The sequence below is a fragment of the Asterias rubens genome, chromosome 9 (genome assembly GCF_902459465.1).
Source record: "Asterias rubens chromosome 9, eAstRub1.3, whole genome shotgun sequence".
Taxonomy (NCBI): domain Eukaryota; kingdom Metazoa; phylum Echinodermata; class Asteroidea; order Forcipulatida; family Asteriidae; genus Asterias; species Asterias rubens.
Window position 1 is genome coordinate 10,375,308 of NC_047070.1, and position 13,769 is coordinate 10,389,076.

General features: G+C 41.7%; 1 long non-coding RNA gene across 2 annotated transcripts; it reads right to left on the reverse strand.

The window, feature by feature from the left end:
• Positions 1-319: 319 nt before the first annotated feature.
• Positions 320-13,323, reverse strand: LOC117294961. 2 transcript variants are annotated; one of them, XR_004519600.1, is made up of 5 exons: positions 12,568-13,323; positions 10,877-10,964; positions 7,314-7,395; positions 5,846-5,927; positions 320-452 (listed from the first exon to the last, which is right to left on the reverse strand). It is a non-coding gene; the product is annotated as an uncharacterized LOC117294961 (long non-coding RNA). The 2 variants fall into 2 exon arrangements; XR_004519601.1 differs by lacking the exon at positions 320-452 and adding an exon at positions 1,171-1,188.
• Between the last annotated feature and the right edge of the window lie 446 nt (positions 13,324-13,769).

Sequence of the window (13,769 nt, forward strand, 5' to 3'; positions counted from 1 at the left end):
CCAAAAGACTTATTCCAGGGAAAACCTACAAAGTCAAATAGGAACTACTGGGGCCCTGGTAGGATTTGATCTCGGGTCCCAGAGGTGGAAGGCAGGGCAAGACCTACACCAACCTAACCGCTTAATTACACCCGTTTCAGACAGGCGCTCCAGAGTCGCGCCGAACAAAATTCTGAATTACATGAAAAGTTCAACGTCTGAAACAGTAAGGAGTGACTGGACACGTGAGAAGTGGAAGGATTGACTGTTGCAGATGGTCGGAACAACAATGTAAGTTCACCTGTTTATAACCAGAATTTTATTGGTCGACCCAGAGTTGCTCCTAATCTATTCGGCGCAACTCTGCAGTGACTGTCTGAACCGGGTGTTACTTACCCGATTATCCAGAAAATCTCTGAGATTCACCATGGAGTAGCGTATACCGGAGCTTTTAACTGCTGCTTGGAAAACATCTATGTCCAAGGCATGCAAGAGAACAAAACATTACTAATATTGTAGCATTTAATGGAGAGACATTGTGAGAGAGTGGAATGGTAGGAGTGTAGGAGAGCTGAAAAGAGAAGCGATTTAAAGAGAGCAGTTGGTGGCTGCAACTCCAGGAGTGCACCGCCATTACAAGTTGAGGATGAGGGAGGCCACGGCTCAAGTCTTTGCCAAATTATGATGATGATGAAAAAGAATCGTCAATACACAAACAACAATAAATATAGCACTTTATCATACCCCTAGAACATGAATTCTTTTTACAGGAACCTGGAAGGATACAGTGTTTTGAACACATCAGCATATGGGTAAAACCCAAAAAATATTCTTTATCTCTGATGCAAACTTAACATGTAATAAATCTAATACAAAATCACAAAACTCAAAATTGGAACAATTCTTTGAATGTGAGAAAAAAACCTTCCCCATGTGAATATCTCTTTGTGAGTAGTGTTGGTTCTGGAAAGAACAGGTAGATACTGATCAGTATGCTCCGATAGTCTTCAGGAGAAAGCCATCGGTTCTTCTCAGCACTACTCATAAAGAGATATTCACATGGTTTTACCGCAAGCCTCTCTTAGAAATACTTCAACCACGCAAAGTTTCAAATCCTACTTAATACCTACCACATACAGCCAGATCTTTCCATACCAGCTTGAACAGGTTCTGATGATACTCTGATAGTTCTTGATTGTTAGTCGAAGTCTGCAGAAAAAAGGGAAACAAAGGTCCAATAAAAAAAGCAAGGACCGTCTTGAACAAACTTTGTTTGTAAATATTTATGCTAAGAAAAGTGAACACAGTTGAAGGTCAATATTTAACCTGGGCATTAGTAAATGTTGACTGTGATACCAAAAAAGTAAAAATATCAAACTCTCAAGATCGATAACACTAGGACTCAAACCGACTCTCTGCCGATCAGAGACTTTAAAATGGTGACTGTCTTTTTACACGGTCGGTGCCTTGCTATAAAAGAACGTGTCGAGTTTATCACACAGCCAGTACGACCCTGCATGTTTCAAAATGAAGTTTAAGACCTCTTCCCCACTCTTTTGTTTTCCTAACAAATCATTTTGCTACCACAGCTCCAATCAAATACTTAATTACAACATTAATAAGACAACTAATGGACGCAGGTGTCACTTTTGAGGCGATAGTGGCCGAGTGGTCAAGTGCACTGGACTCAAGCTATGGTGTTTCTGGTTAGCAAGGTGTGGGTACAAGTCCTGGTCATGACATTTCGTTGACCCGGAATCCAGGTGGGTACATGGCAAGTCCTTTTGAATGTTCAAATGTTTTGACCAGGATTCCGTGTCAAAATGTTCTGACCCGGTGTGGCGGTTTCAGTCTTCCGCCGTGTTCAGTTTTCCGAATGACGTAGTGGGACATATCAGCAGGTTGTTCGAACGGTTTTAGCTTTCCGGCGTGTTCAGTATTCCGGGTGACCTGTCAGATACCGCCGCGAGTACCCTGGCGAGTACTGTAGTTCTCTCATCAGTGACCCCAAATTGTTTATACTACGATTCTTTTCTGTGTAGTGACATACTCTCTTGCCCCATCTTAAAATGTATTCATGGGTACAACTTTAGGCAGGTCACACTCTGCTTGCATATAAAACAACTCATACGATCCATGCGTTTGCCGCTAGTTGTACTCGACTCGTGGACGCCGCCATGGCAGCTACTGGAGGGTAGAGGATGACTCAATACGGCACTAAAAATTGACTACTTTCGCTTGCTGTGCGCAGGCATCGCATGACGTAACGCTACCGTATTTGGTCATTCGGAAAACTGAACACAGCGGAAAGTTGAAATCGCCACACCGGATTCCGGGTCAATTCAAATGACCCGGATTCCGGGTCAATTCAAATGACCCGGATTCCGGGTCAATTCAAATGACCCGGATTCCGGGTCAATTCAAATGACCCGGATTCCGGGTCAATGCAAATGACCGGATTCCGGGTCAATGCAAATGACCCGGATTCCGGGTCAAAACATTTTGACCAGGAATCCTGGTCATAACATTTGAACATTCAAAAGGACCCAGCTTGTACCCACCTTGATTCTGGGTCAATGAAATGTCATGACCTGGACAATGCAAATGACACGGATTCCGGGTCAATTCAAATGACCCGGATTCCGAACATTCAAAAGGACACAGCTTGTACCCACCTAGATTCTGGGTCAACGAAATGTCATGACCAGAACTTGAACCCACACCTTTGCTAACCAGAAACACCAGAGCTTGAGTCCGGTGCACTTGACCACTCGGCCACGATCACCTCAAAAGTGACACCACGGTCCATCAGTTGTCTTATTAATTGTGTAAGTTATTTTTGATTTTCCTCTTTTACTTTCCCTACAAAAATCAGAATGCTAACACACCTCCAATCAAATAGTAAACTACACAATTAATAAGACAACTAATGGACACAGGTGTCACCATTGCGGTGATCGTGGTCGAGCGTTCAAGTGCGACGGACTCAAGCTCTGGTGTTTCTGGTCAGCCGGTTGTGGGTACAATTCCTAATCATGACATTTGTATCTTTAAGTGAGACACTTAACCAGTATTGATTCTTCCTTCAGAATTGGACTTCAAGTCGTTGGTCCCGTGTGTTGTGTAGTAATGCATGTAAAAGAACCCAGTACACATATCGTTAAGAGAAGGTTATTGGCAATGGTGCCAAGTTTGCCGCAGCAACTTGTAAACTCTTACTAAATGCACTGGACACTATTGGTTATTACTCAAAATAATTGTTAGCATATCTGATGAATACTCTGATAGGTTTTTTTTATTGTTAGCCGAAGTCTGCAGAAAAAAAAGGAAACAAAAGTCCAGTAAAAAAATCAAGGAACGTCTTGAACAAACTTTGTTTGTAAATATTTATGCTAAGAAAAATGAACATATTAATGTTGCTTGTTTCACAATGAAGTTTCACAATGAAGTTTAAAGGAGCTACACAAATCAGCCTAATAAAATCACAAATCACTTCGGGCCCGGACCCTTAGGCGGGCCCGGACTCTAAGGCGGGCCCAGACCACAGGCCATTAAAGGCTTCGCGTCCCCCTGAAGAGCAGGCTTCATCCTTAGTAGATGTGCCACACCCACCAACCATCCCCCACCCTCCCCTAAAACTTATTGTCTTGATTCACGCTTGATGAAGCTGGTGATGATGGAGATAAATGGCCCTCTGAGCATTATAATGCAGAAACAATATGGATATAACGAAGCTACAGTTTTTTTTTTTTTAGGTACATTAACCATGAGAGCAAAAATAAGTGCATCAAGGCTCGAAATAGGCATTAAATTCAAACATCTGAGAGGGGGAAACACCACCCCTCAGACTCCCTAGATTACACCAGAGCATCTACGGCCTAAACATTTTCCTGGGGCATAATGCGGGCCCTGGACCCCTAGCCGTAAATATTATGTCCCCCCATCTTTCCAGACGAATTGACCTGCTGGCCACCAGAACAAGTTTTGCTGCAAAAAGCCCACCAGACAACCCCTCTTCCCCCCACACACTGCAGAAACCAAGTTGAAATGACCAAAATAAATATAAGCAAAAGTTGGAGATTTATTGAGGGGTTTTATAAGAGTTTGTATTTTTGGTAAACAAATCCCAAAAATCTAGGATGCCGGTGTCGCATGCAATTATGTCCTCTATGCAATACTATCCAGAGGACAATATTGCATGTAATAATGTCCACTCGACGGTTTTGCACATGCAATCGTGTCCGCCTGAACGCTGCATCTGCAATTGTCTTTGCCTGGACACATTTGCATATATGCAGTTGTGTCCGCCCCCTTGCAAAACCGTCCTTGCACTAAAAAAACGCCATTGGTCAACAGAACACGTACACCATTTTTTTTAACAAGCTAACTGCACGTCATGAATGACATGGGAAATGTTCGGCCGTTCTGTATATTCACTGCAATCATAAAATAAACTGCGCCAATAAAGTATCTAAACACTTACAAATGGTCATATATATCGGAACCTGAAACAGTATGCCAAAAAATAGTTGTTCATTTCGAGTCACCGTTAATTTCTGCACATTTTGACACATCTTGTGTTGCGCTACGATGTTGTTTGGTGGATTTACGGGCACTTGAGTGGCTTCAGGTCGAATTTCAAAAGTTGCAAAAGCCCCTATTCAAGCTAAATCGTTGTATTGTGATGAGTAAGATCAGCGTTTCTTTTGCCTTTTATAAATGATTTTTTTTGGTCGCGTTTTGGATAAATCGGTTGCGATGAACATCAGCAATAATTGTCAGTAACCAAGCAAAGGGGTCAAAGATGGGAGGCATACAACAATGGTAAGCAAGGAAAGGTGTTTCAAGATAACAGGAAAGATGGCTCAAACGACCAAACAGGAAAGAGGATGGACCGTTGGTTTGATAGAAGCCGGTAGGTCGATGCGAGCTGCAGCTCATCAGGTGAAAACGTCACAAGCGACGGTCAGTAAATGGTGGAATCGCTACCAAGCTCAGGGAAATGTGGACGACCTGCCAAGGAGTGGCCGTCCGAGGGTGACTTCTGCAGCAGAAGAAGAAAGTGAACAAAGCCATCAAGCCAGACACCACTCTCGAGGGGTTTGCAACGCATTCTGATCAGGAAATGGCAGGGGATTAACCAGGGACAGATCAGAGGTTTCATTGAGAGTATGAGAAGACGACTCCTTGCCGTTCAGGACAATGATGGAGGACACAACAAGAATGGAGGACAGGATAACAGCAGTTTTAGAGTTAAAGATACGGCAATTAATTTCATGGTCATGTAAACGAAACGAGTTTGTGTCTTTTGTCTTGATTTTGTCTGAGTGTGATGCTTATGTGAGCTCCCTTTTGGAATTGGGGTGAATAGGGGCTTTTGCAACTTTTGAAATTCGACCTTAAGCCACTCAAGTGTCCATAAATCCACCAAACAACATCGTAGCGCAACACAAGATGTGTCAAAACGTGCAGAAATTAACGGTGAATAGAAACAAACAATTAAATTTTTGTATACTATTTCAGGTTCCGGTAAATCTGACCATTTGTAAGTGTTTAGATACTTTATTGGCGCAGTTTATGTGAATATTCATGCTGCTTATACGTAGGTTCAGTATATGCACGCTTGCTTACGCACGCACATACATGTACAGTAGGCAGTTCCATCAAGTTGATTTCACGTGTACAAACACACACACACACACACACAGCCCCGAAAAAAAAGAACGAAATCTATCAAATCATAACTCACATTTTGTACAACTCACAACTATGACACTTTACAGAAGGCAGGAGCATTCTCTCCTCTTCCTATTTATAGTAGATATACTTCTACCGTTCAAAGTTTCAAATCCTACTTAATACCTACCTCATACAGCCAGATCTTTCCATACCAGCTTGAACAGGTTCTGATGAATACTCTGATATTTTTTTTGATTGTTGGCCGAAGTCTGCAGAAAAAAAGGAAACAAAAGTCAAGTAGTCAAGCAACGATTGAACAAACTTTGTTTGTAAATATTTATGCTAAGAAAAACGAACATACATGTATTTGAAGGTCAATATTTAACCTGGGCATTAGTAAATGTTGACTGTGATACCAAAAAAGTAAAAATATCAAACTCTCAAGATCGATAACACTAGGACTCAAACCGACTCTCTGCCGATCAGAGACTTTAAAATGGTGTCTTTTTACACGGTCGGTGCCTTGCTATAAAAGAACGTGTCGAGTTTATCACACAGCCAGTACTACCCTGCATGTTTCAAAATGAAGTTTAAGACCTCTTTCCCACTCTTTTGTTTTCCTAAAAAATCATTTTGCGACCACAGCTCCAATCAAATAATTAATTACAACATTAATAAGACAACTAATGGACGCAGGTGTCACTTTTGAGGCGATAGTGGCCGAGTGGTCAAGTGCACTGGACTCAAGCTATGGTGTTTCTGGTTAGCCAGGTGTGGGTACAAGTCCTGGTCATGACATTTCGTTGACCCGGAATCCAGGTGGGTACATGGCAAGTCCTTTTGAATGTTCAAATGTTTTGACCCGGATTGCGTGTCACTGTTCTGACTCGGATTCCGGGTCAAGTAAAATGACCTGGAATCCGGGTCATTTGCATTGACCCGGAATCCGGGTCATTGGAATTGACCCGGAATCCGGGTCATTTGCATTGACCCGGAATTGCATTGACAACAAGAATGGAGGACAGGATAACAGCAGTTTTAGAGTTAAAGATACGGCAATTAATTTCATGGTCATGTAAACGAAACGAGTTTGTGTCTTTTGTCTTGATTTTGTCTGAGTGTGATGCTTATGTGAGCTCCCTTTTGGAATTGGGGTGAATAGGGGCTTTTGCAACTTTTGAAATTCGACCTTAAGCCACTCAAGTGTCCATAAATCCACCAAACAACATCGTAGCGCAACACAAGATGTGTCAAAACGTGCAGAAATTAACGGTGAATAGAAACAAACAATTAAATTTTTGTATACTATTTCAGGTTCCGGTAAATCTGACCATTTGTAAGTGTTTAGATACTTTATTGGCGCAGTTTATGTGAATATTCATGCTGCTTATACGTAGGTTCAGTATATGCACGCTTGCTTACGCACGCACATACATGTACAGTAGGCAGTTCCATCAAGTTGATTTCACGTGTACAAACACACACACACACACACAGCCCCGAAAAAAAAGAACGAAATCTATCAAATCATAACTCACATTTTGTACAACTCACAACTATGACACTTTACAGAAGGCAGGAGCATTCTCTCCTCTTGCTTTATATAGTAGATATACTTCTACCGTTCAAAGTTTCAAATCCTACTTAATACCTACCTCATACAGCCAGATCTTTCCATACCAGCTTGAACAGGTTCTGATGAATACTCTGATATTTTTTTTGATTGTTGGCCGAAGTCTGCAGAAAAAAAGGAAACAAAAGTCAAGTAGTCAAGCAACGATTGAACAAACTTTGTTTGTAAATATTTATGCTAAGAAAAACGGACATACATGTATTTGAAGGTCAATATTTAACCTGGGCATTAGTAAATGTTGACTGTGATACCAAAAAAGTAAAAATATCAAACTCTCAAGATCGATAACACTAGGACTCAAACCGACTCTCTGCCGATCAGAGACTTTAAAATGGTGTCTTTTTACACGGTCGGTGCCTTGCTATAAAAGAACGTGTCGAGTTTATCACACAGCCAGTACTACCCTGCATGTTTCAAAATGAAGTTTAAGACCTCTTTCCCACTCTTTTGTTTTCCTAAAAAATCATTTTGCGACCACAGCTCCAATCAAATAATTAATTACAACATTAATAAGACAACTAATGGACGCAGGTGTCACTTTTGAGGCGATAGTGGCCGAGTGGTCAAGTGCACTGGACTCAAGCTATGGTGTTTCTGGTTAGCCAGGTGTGGGTACAAGTCCTGGTCATGACATTTCGTTGACCCGGAATCCAGGTGGGTACATGGCAAGTCCTTTTGAATGTTCAAATGTTTTGACCCGGATTGCGTGTCACTGTTCTGACTCGGATTCCGGGTCAAGTAAAATGACCCGGAATCCGGGTCATTTTAAATGACCCGGATTCCGGGTCAATTGAAATGACCCGGATTCCGGGTCAATGCAAATGACCCGGATTCCGGGTCAATGCAAATGACCCGGATTCCGGGTCAATTCAAATGACCCGGATTCCGGGTCAATTCAAATGACCCGGATTCCGGGTCAATTCAAATGACCCGGATTCCGGGTCAATTCAAATGACCCGGATTCCGGGTCAATTCAAATGACCCGGATTCCGGGTCAATTCAAATGACCCGGATTCCGGGTCAATGCAAATGACCCGGATTCCGGGTCAGTTCAAATGACCCGGATTCCGGGTCAGTTGAAATTACCCGGATTCTTGGTCAATGCAAATGACCTGGATTCCGGGTCAAAACATTTTGACTCTATTCAAGCTAAATCGTTGTATTGTGATGAGTAAGATCGGCGTTTCTTTTGCCTTTTATAAATGATTTTTTTTGGTCGCGTTTTGGATAAATCGGTTGCGATGAACATCAGCAATAATTGTCAGTAACCAAGCAAAGGGGTCAAAGATGGGAGGCATACAACAATGGTAAGCAAGGAAAGGTGTTTCAAGATAACAGGAAAGATGGCTCAAACGACCAAACAGGAAAGAGGATGGACTGTTGGTTTGATAGAAGCCGGTAGGTCGATGCGAGCTGCAGCTCATCAGGTGAAAACGTCACAAGCGACGGTCAGTAAATGGTGGAATCGCTACCAAGCTCAGGGAAATGTGGACGACCTGCCTGGTCATGACATTTCGTTGACCCGGAATCCAGGTGGGTACATGGCAAGTCCTTTTGAATGTTCAAATGTTTTGACCCGGATTCCGTGTCACTGTTCTGACTCGGATTCCGGGTCAAGTAAAATGACCCGGAATCCGGGTCACTTTAAATGACCCGGATTCCGGGTCAATTGAAATGACCCGGATTCCTGGTCAATGCAAATGACCCGGATTCCGGGTCAATGCAAATGACCCGGATTCCGGGTCAATTCAAATGACCCGGATTCCGGGTCAAGTAAAATGACCCGGATTCCGGGTCATTTTAAATGACCCGGATTCCGGGTCAATTGAAATGACCCGGATTCCGGGTCAATGCAAATGACCCGGATTCCCGGTCAATTCAAATGACCCGGATTCCCGGTCAATTCAAATGACCCGGATTCCGGGTCAATTCAAATGACCCGGATTCCGGGTCAAGTAAAATGACCCGGATTCCGGGTCAATGCAAATGACCCGGATTCCAGGTCAATTCAAATGACCCGGATTCCGGGTCAATTCAAATGACCCGGATTCCGGGTCAATTCAAATGACCCGGATTCCGGGTCAATGCAAATGACCCGGATTCCGGGTCAATTCAAATGACCCGGATTCCGGGTCAAGTAAAATGACCCGGATTCCGGGTCATTTTAAATGACCCGGATTCCGGGTCAATTGAAATGACCCGGATTCCGGGTCAATTCAAATGACCCGGATTCCGGGTCAAGTAAAATGACCCGGAATCCGGGTCATTTTAAATGACCCGGATTCCGGGTCAATTCAAATGACCCGGATTCCGGGTCAATGCAAATGACCCGGATTCCGGGTCAATGCAAATGACCCAGATTCCGGGTCAATTCAAATGACCCGGTTTCCGGGTCAATTCAAATGACCCGGATTCCGGGTCGATTCAAATGACCCGGATTTCGGGTCAATGCAAATGACCCGGATTCCGGGTCAATTCAAATGACCCGGATTCCGGGTCAGTTGAAATTACCCGGATTCTTGGTCAATGCAAATGACCTGGATTCCGGGTCAAAACATTTTGACCCGGAATCCGGGTCAAAACATTTGAACATTCAAAAGGACCCAGCTTGTACCCACCTTGATTCTGGTTCAATGAAATGTCATGACCTGGACTTGAACCCACACCTTGCTAACCAGACCCACCAGAGCTTGAGTCCGGTGCACTTGACCACTCGGCCACGATCACATCAAAAGTGACACTTGCGTCCATTAGTTGTCTTATTAATTGTGTAAGTAAAGTTATTATTTGATTTTCCTCTTTTATTTTCCTACAAAAATCAGAATGCTAACACACCTCCAATCAAATAGTAAACTACACAATTAATAAGACAACTAATGGACACAGGTGTCACTATTGCGGTGATCTCTCTCTCGTGGTCGAGCGTTCAAGTGCGACGGACTCAAGCTCTGGTGTTTCTGGTCAGCTGGGTGTGGGTACAAGTCCTAATCATGACATTTGTATCTTTAAGTAAGACACTTAACCAGTATTGATTCTTCCTTCGGATTGGACTTCAAGTCGTTGGTCCCGTGTGTTGTCTAGTAATGCATGTAAAAGAACACAGAACACGCATCGTTAAGAGAAGGTTATTGGCAATGGTGCCAAGTTTGCCGCAGCAACCTGTAAACTCTTACTAAAGGCACTGGACACTATTGGTAATTACTCAAAATAATTTTAAGCATATCTGATGAATACTCTGATAGTTTTTTTTATTGTTAGCCGATGTCTGCAGAAAAAAAGGAAACAAAAGTCCAGTAAAAAAATCAAGGAACGTCCCGAACAAACTTTGTTTGTAAATATTTATGCTAAGAAAAATGAATATATTAAATGTTGCTTGTTTCACAATGAAGTTTCACAATGAAGTTTAAAGGAGCTACACACATCAGCCTCAAAAAATTTACAAATCACTTCAAACACTTCTCTCTTTTCTCTCTTTGTTGAAGCACCTTGAGCAACTTTTATAAGACTCTAGTGTTATTGTTATTATTACATTATTTAACCTTATTCTTAATCAAAACACAGAAAGTTGATGTTGGATTGTCTTACCATCTGGGAATGTTCCGCAAAGTCCTCCTTGTTTTCATCATCAGTGTCATCTAAAGCTTCACATTCTCCATCATTCTGACAAGATCCACTGCAACCAAAAAATAAACAACATTGAGTTATCAACTACCACAAGTGCATAACAATGACCTTGGTAGGTATATTGAAATGACCCTTGTTGAGCACCCTGCCTTGGTTGGATACTGTCACTGGACCTCGGGTTGTTCCAATAATAGTTTCCAGCCACAACCCGGTGTCGCAGTCTCCGATGTCCGGCATGCTAAAAACTATTGTGTGACTTGTTTTACTCATTTCTCAAAAACTACACAACCTTAGTTAATAATTATTTGAAGGGAAGCTTTCCACTATCATATATCTTCAAACCCTGTAAGTTTAATGTAAATCCGTGGACATTTTGAAAAAGTACCCGAATCCTTTAACCAGGCTTGAAAAGTTCAGTTAAAAAAACAAAAAAGTTCAGTTCACATGGCCTGGTCAGGCAAAAAAGTTCATAAATCATTGCCAAATTTAAGCACTAATTTAAAAAAAAAAAAGGAAATAAAAAAAATACTAAAAAATAAATAAACGAATGAAGTTCAATTCAGTTCACATATTATCCTTGGTTCACATATCAAGATTTGAAAAGTTAAGTTATAAAAGTTTAAAAATAATTTAAATTTACATTTCCGTGGTAAGGCACTAGAGTTCTAATGCTAAGGTTTTAAGAGTTCAGCTGGTCAGGCACTACAATATAATAGGCTTATAAAATCTACCCCCCCCCCAAATTTAAAACAAAAAGAAGTTCAGTTCACATTCCCTTTTTATGCATTCTCGACCAATGTTTAACCTTGGAAGTGCCCCCTACATTGATGGCTGCTTGGTCACTGCAGCTCCCATTATGTTCTTGCATATTATAATTATCATAATTGAGTTCAGAGTGTGGGACTTTCTTAGTGCTTTTTCTGAATTTCTATGAGTGCTGTATCCTGAGGAGATGCAGATAGTATTTGGTCAGCCATGTTTGTTTTCTGATACCATCATCAAGTGAGTGAATGACTTCTAAATTCACAACCCTATTGTACAATGTACACTAACATTGATACTGTGCACTGTGGATATCAGTCCCATTGAGACAAGCCACAACCCACATAAGGCCCTTGCTACATCTGGGAGGTCTTCTGAAGTATTTAGCGACAGCTAGAGTTAGATTCACATTAAATCTAGTTCTAATCTTGGTAATGGTAGGGTTTAAAGTGAAGTCCAGTTCACTAGGCCTGCAATTTTTGAAGTTCAGTTCACACAAATAATAAAAAGAAGTTGTACATTTTCCTTGACAAGGTACTAAAGTTCATAGGAGGTTTTAAGATTCATTTTTCTAAACAAAAGTTCAGTTCACATATCCTGGTCAGGGACAAAAGTTCCGACATGTATCCGGGCTCAATTTAAACACCCACTTAAAAAAAGGAAGAAAAAAAAAATAAGCAAGTAAAATGAAGTTCAGTTCAGTTCACATATCCTTGGTTCATATATTTATAAATTTACATTTCCTTGGTTCTAATGCTAAGGTTTTAAGAGTTCAGCTGGTCAGGCAAGACTTTTGGGCAAAGCTATTGGGCAAGACTAAAAAAAAAAAATTAAACAAAAATAGCACAATGAAGATTTCTAGCTTGACAATCGCTTACTAAACAAAATACCTGTGTATTTGAAGATTTCTTGCTTGAACATTGCTTTCTTGAACACTTGTCAATTGACATATCGCTCATTAGACAAATAATGAACTTGAAGATTTCTCGATTGAAGTTTAAAACTTCCTTCTTGACAGACATTGCTGATCATCATGAGACAAAATATCACACATATTTCTCCAAAAGATCATGTCTTAAGTATTTGAAGTTCATGTTAATTTCTAGCTTTCATGGGCCATGACCCAAGAAGAAAATCGGCTTGATTTGAAGAAACACTATTCGCCATTGCTGAAACACCCGCACGCACGCACCCGGGCCCCTGTAGGCGCGTGGCTGAATGCATGCCGTGTGGTTGGCTCTCTCTCCCCGTCATGCTCGATCGTGTCGGCCTCCCCGGTCATGTCGTCCGTCCCTGTGCTCCCCTACCGTACCTGGCCATGTATTCGAATGGCTCCATTAGCTACACTTTTCATCAGGCCATGACAGGCTAACTCGGTGGAATTCGCACAGACAAGAGTTCCACAACGACGATGTAGAACTCTCAAAGCTCAACACAGTTGTCGCCCAACTTAGAACAATAAATTCCTTCCAATAAGTAGAATAACAGATGGCTCGAATACCTCCTGCGGTTACATAAAACATAGGCCCATCAAATTAGTCCAGCTGTTAGCTAAAAGTTCATACAAACTCCGTGGAATTCGTACAGCCGTGATTACGGTTCCACATTGAAGTTGGTCAGTTTTGTCCCTCTCTGGCCTCGTGTAACAACACTCTCAAAGCCGGTTTGCCAATTAACACAGAATTTCGCCCAAATAATTATGAGCAACAGCATAATTCCATAAAGTATGAACATGTCTCCTGGAAGGGTGGTACAACCATGGTACAACACGTGCGTTTAGAGCACAGCTGTAGCACATCCTCTTGTGTGGAGGACTTTTCTGAAAAATGGACACCTCTAAAAAGTGAGCAATTCGACAAACCGCATAATTGCATAACAACGGGGAATCTCTTCCGATACGCTGTGCATAGAGCTATATAGCTCTATGGCTGTATGTCAAATTTCGATCTCAAGTGGAAAATAAGCCCCGCCCAGCTTCTCACTATTGCTGTCACGTATTATATCTCATTTACACAGCAAAACTTTGGCTTGGGGTAAAGTTTTCCTAATTTGCATACCAGAAAAACAAAATGTAAAGAAACGTGCAGGTGTG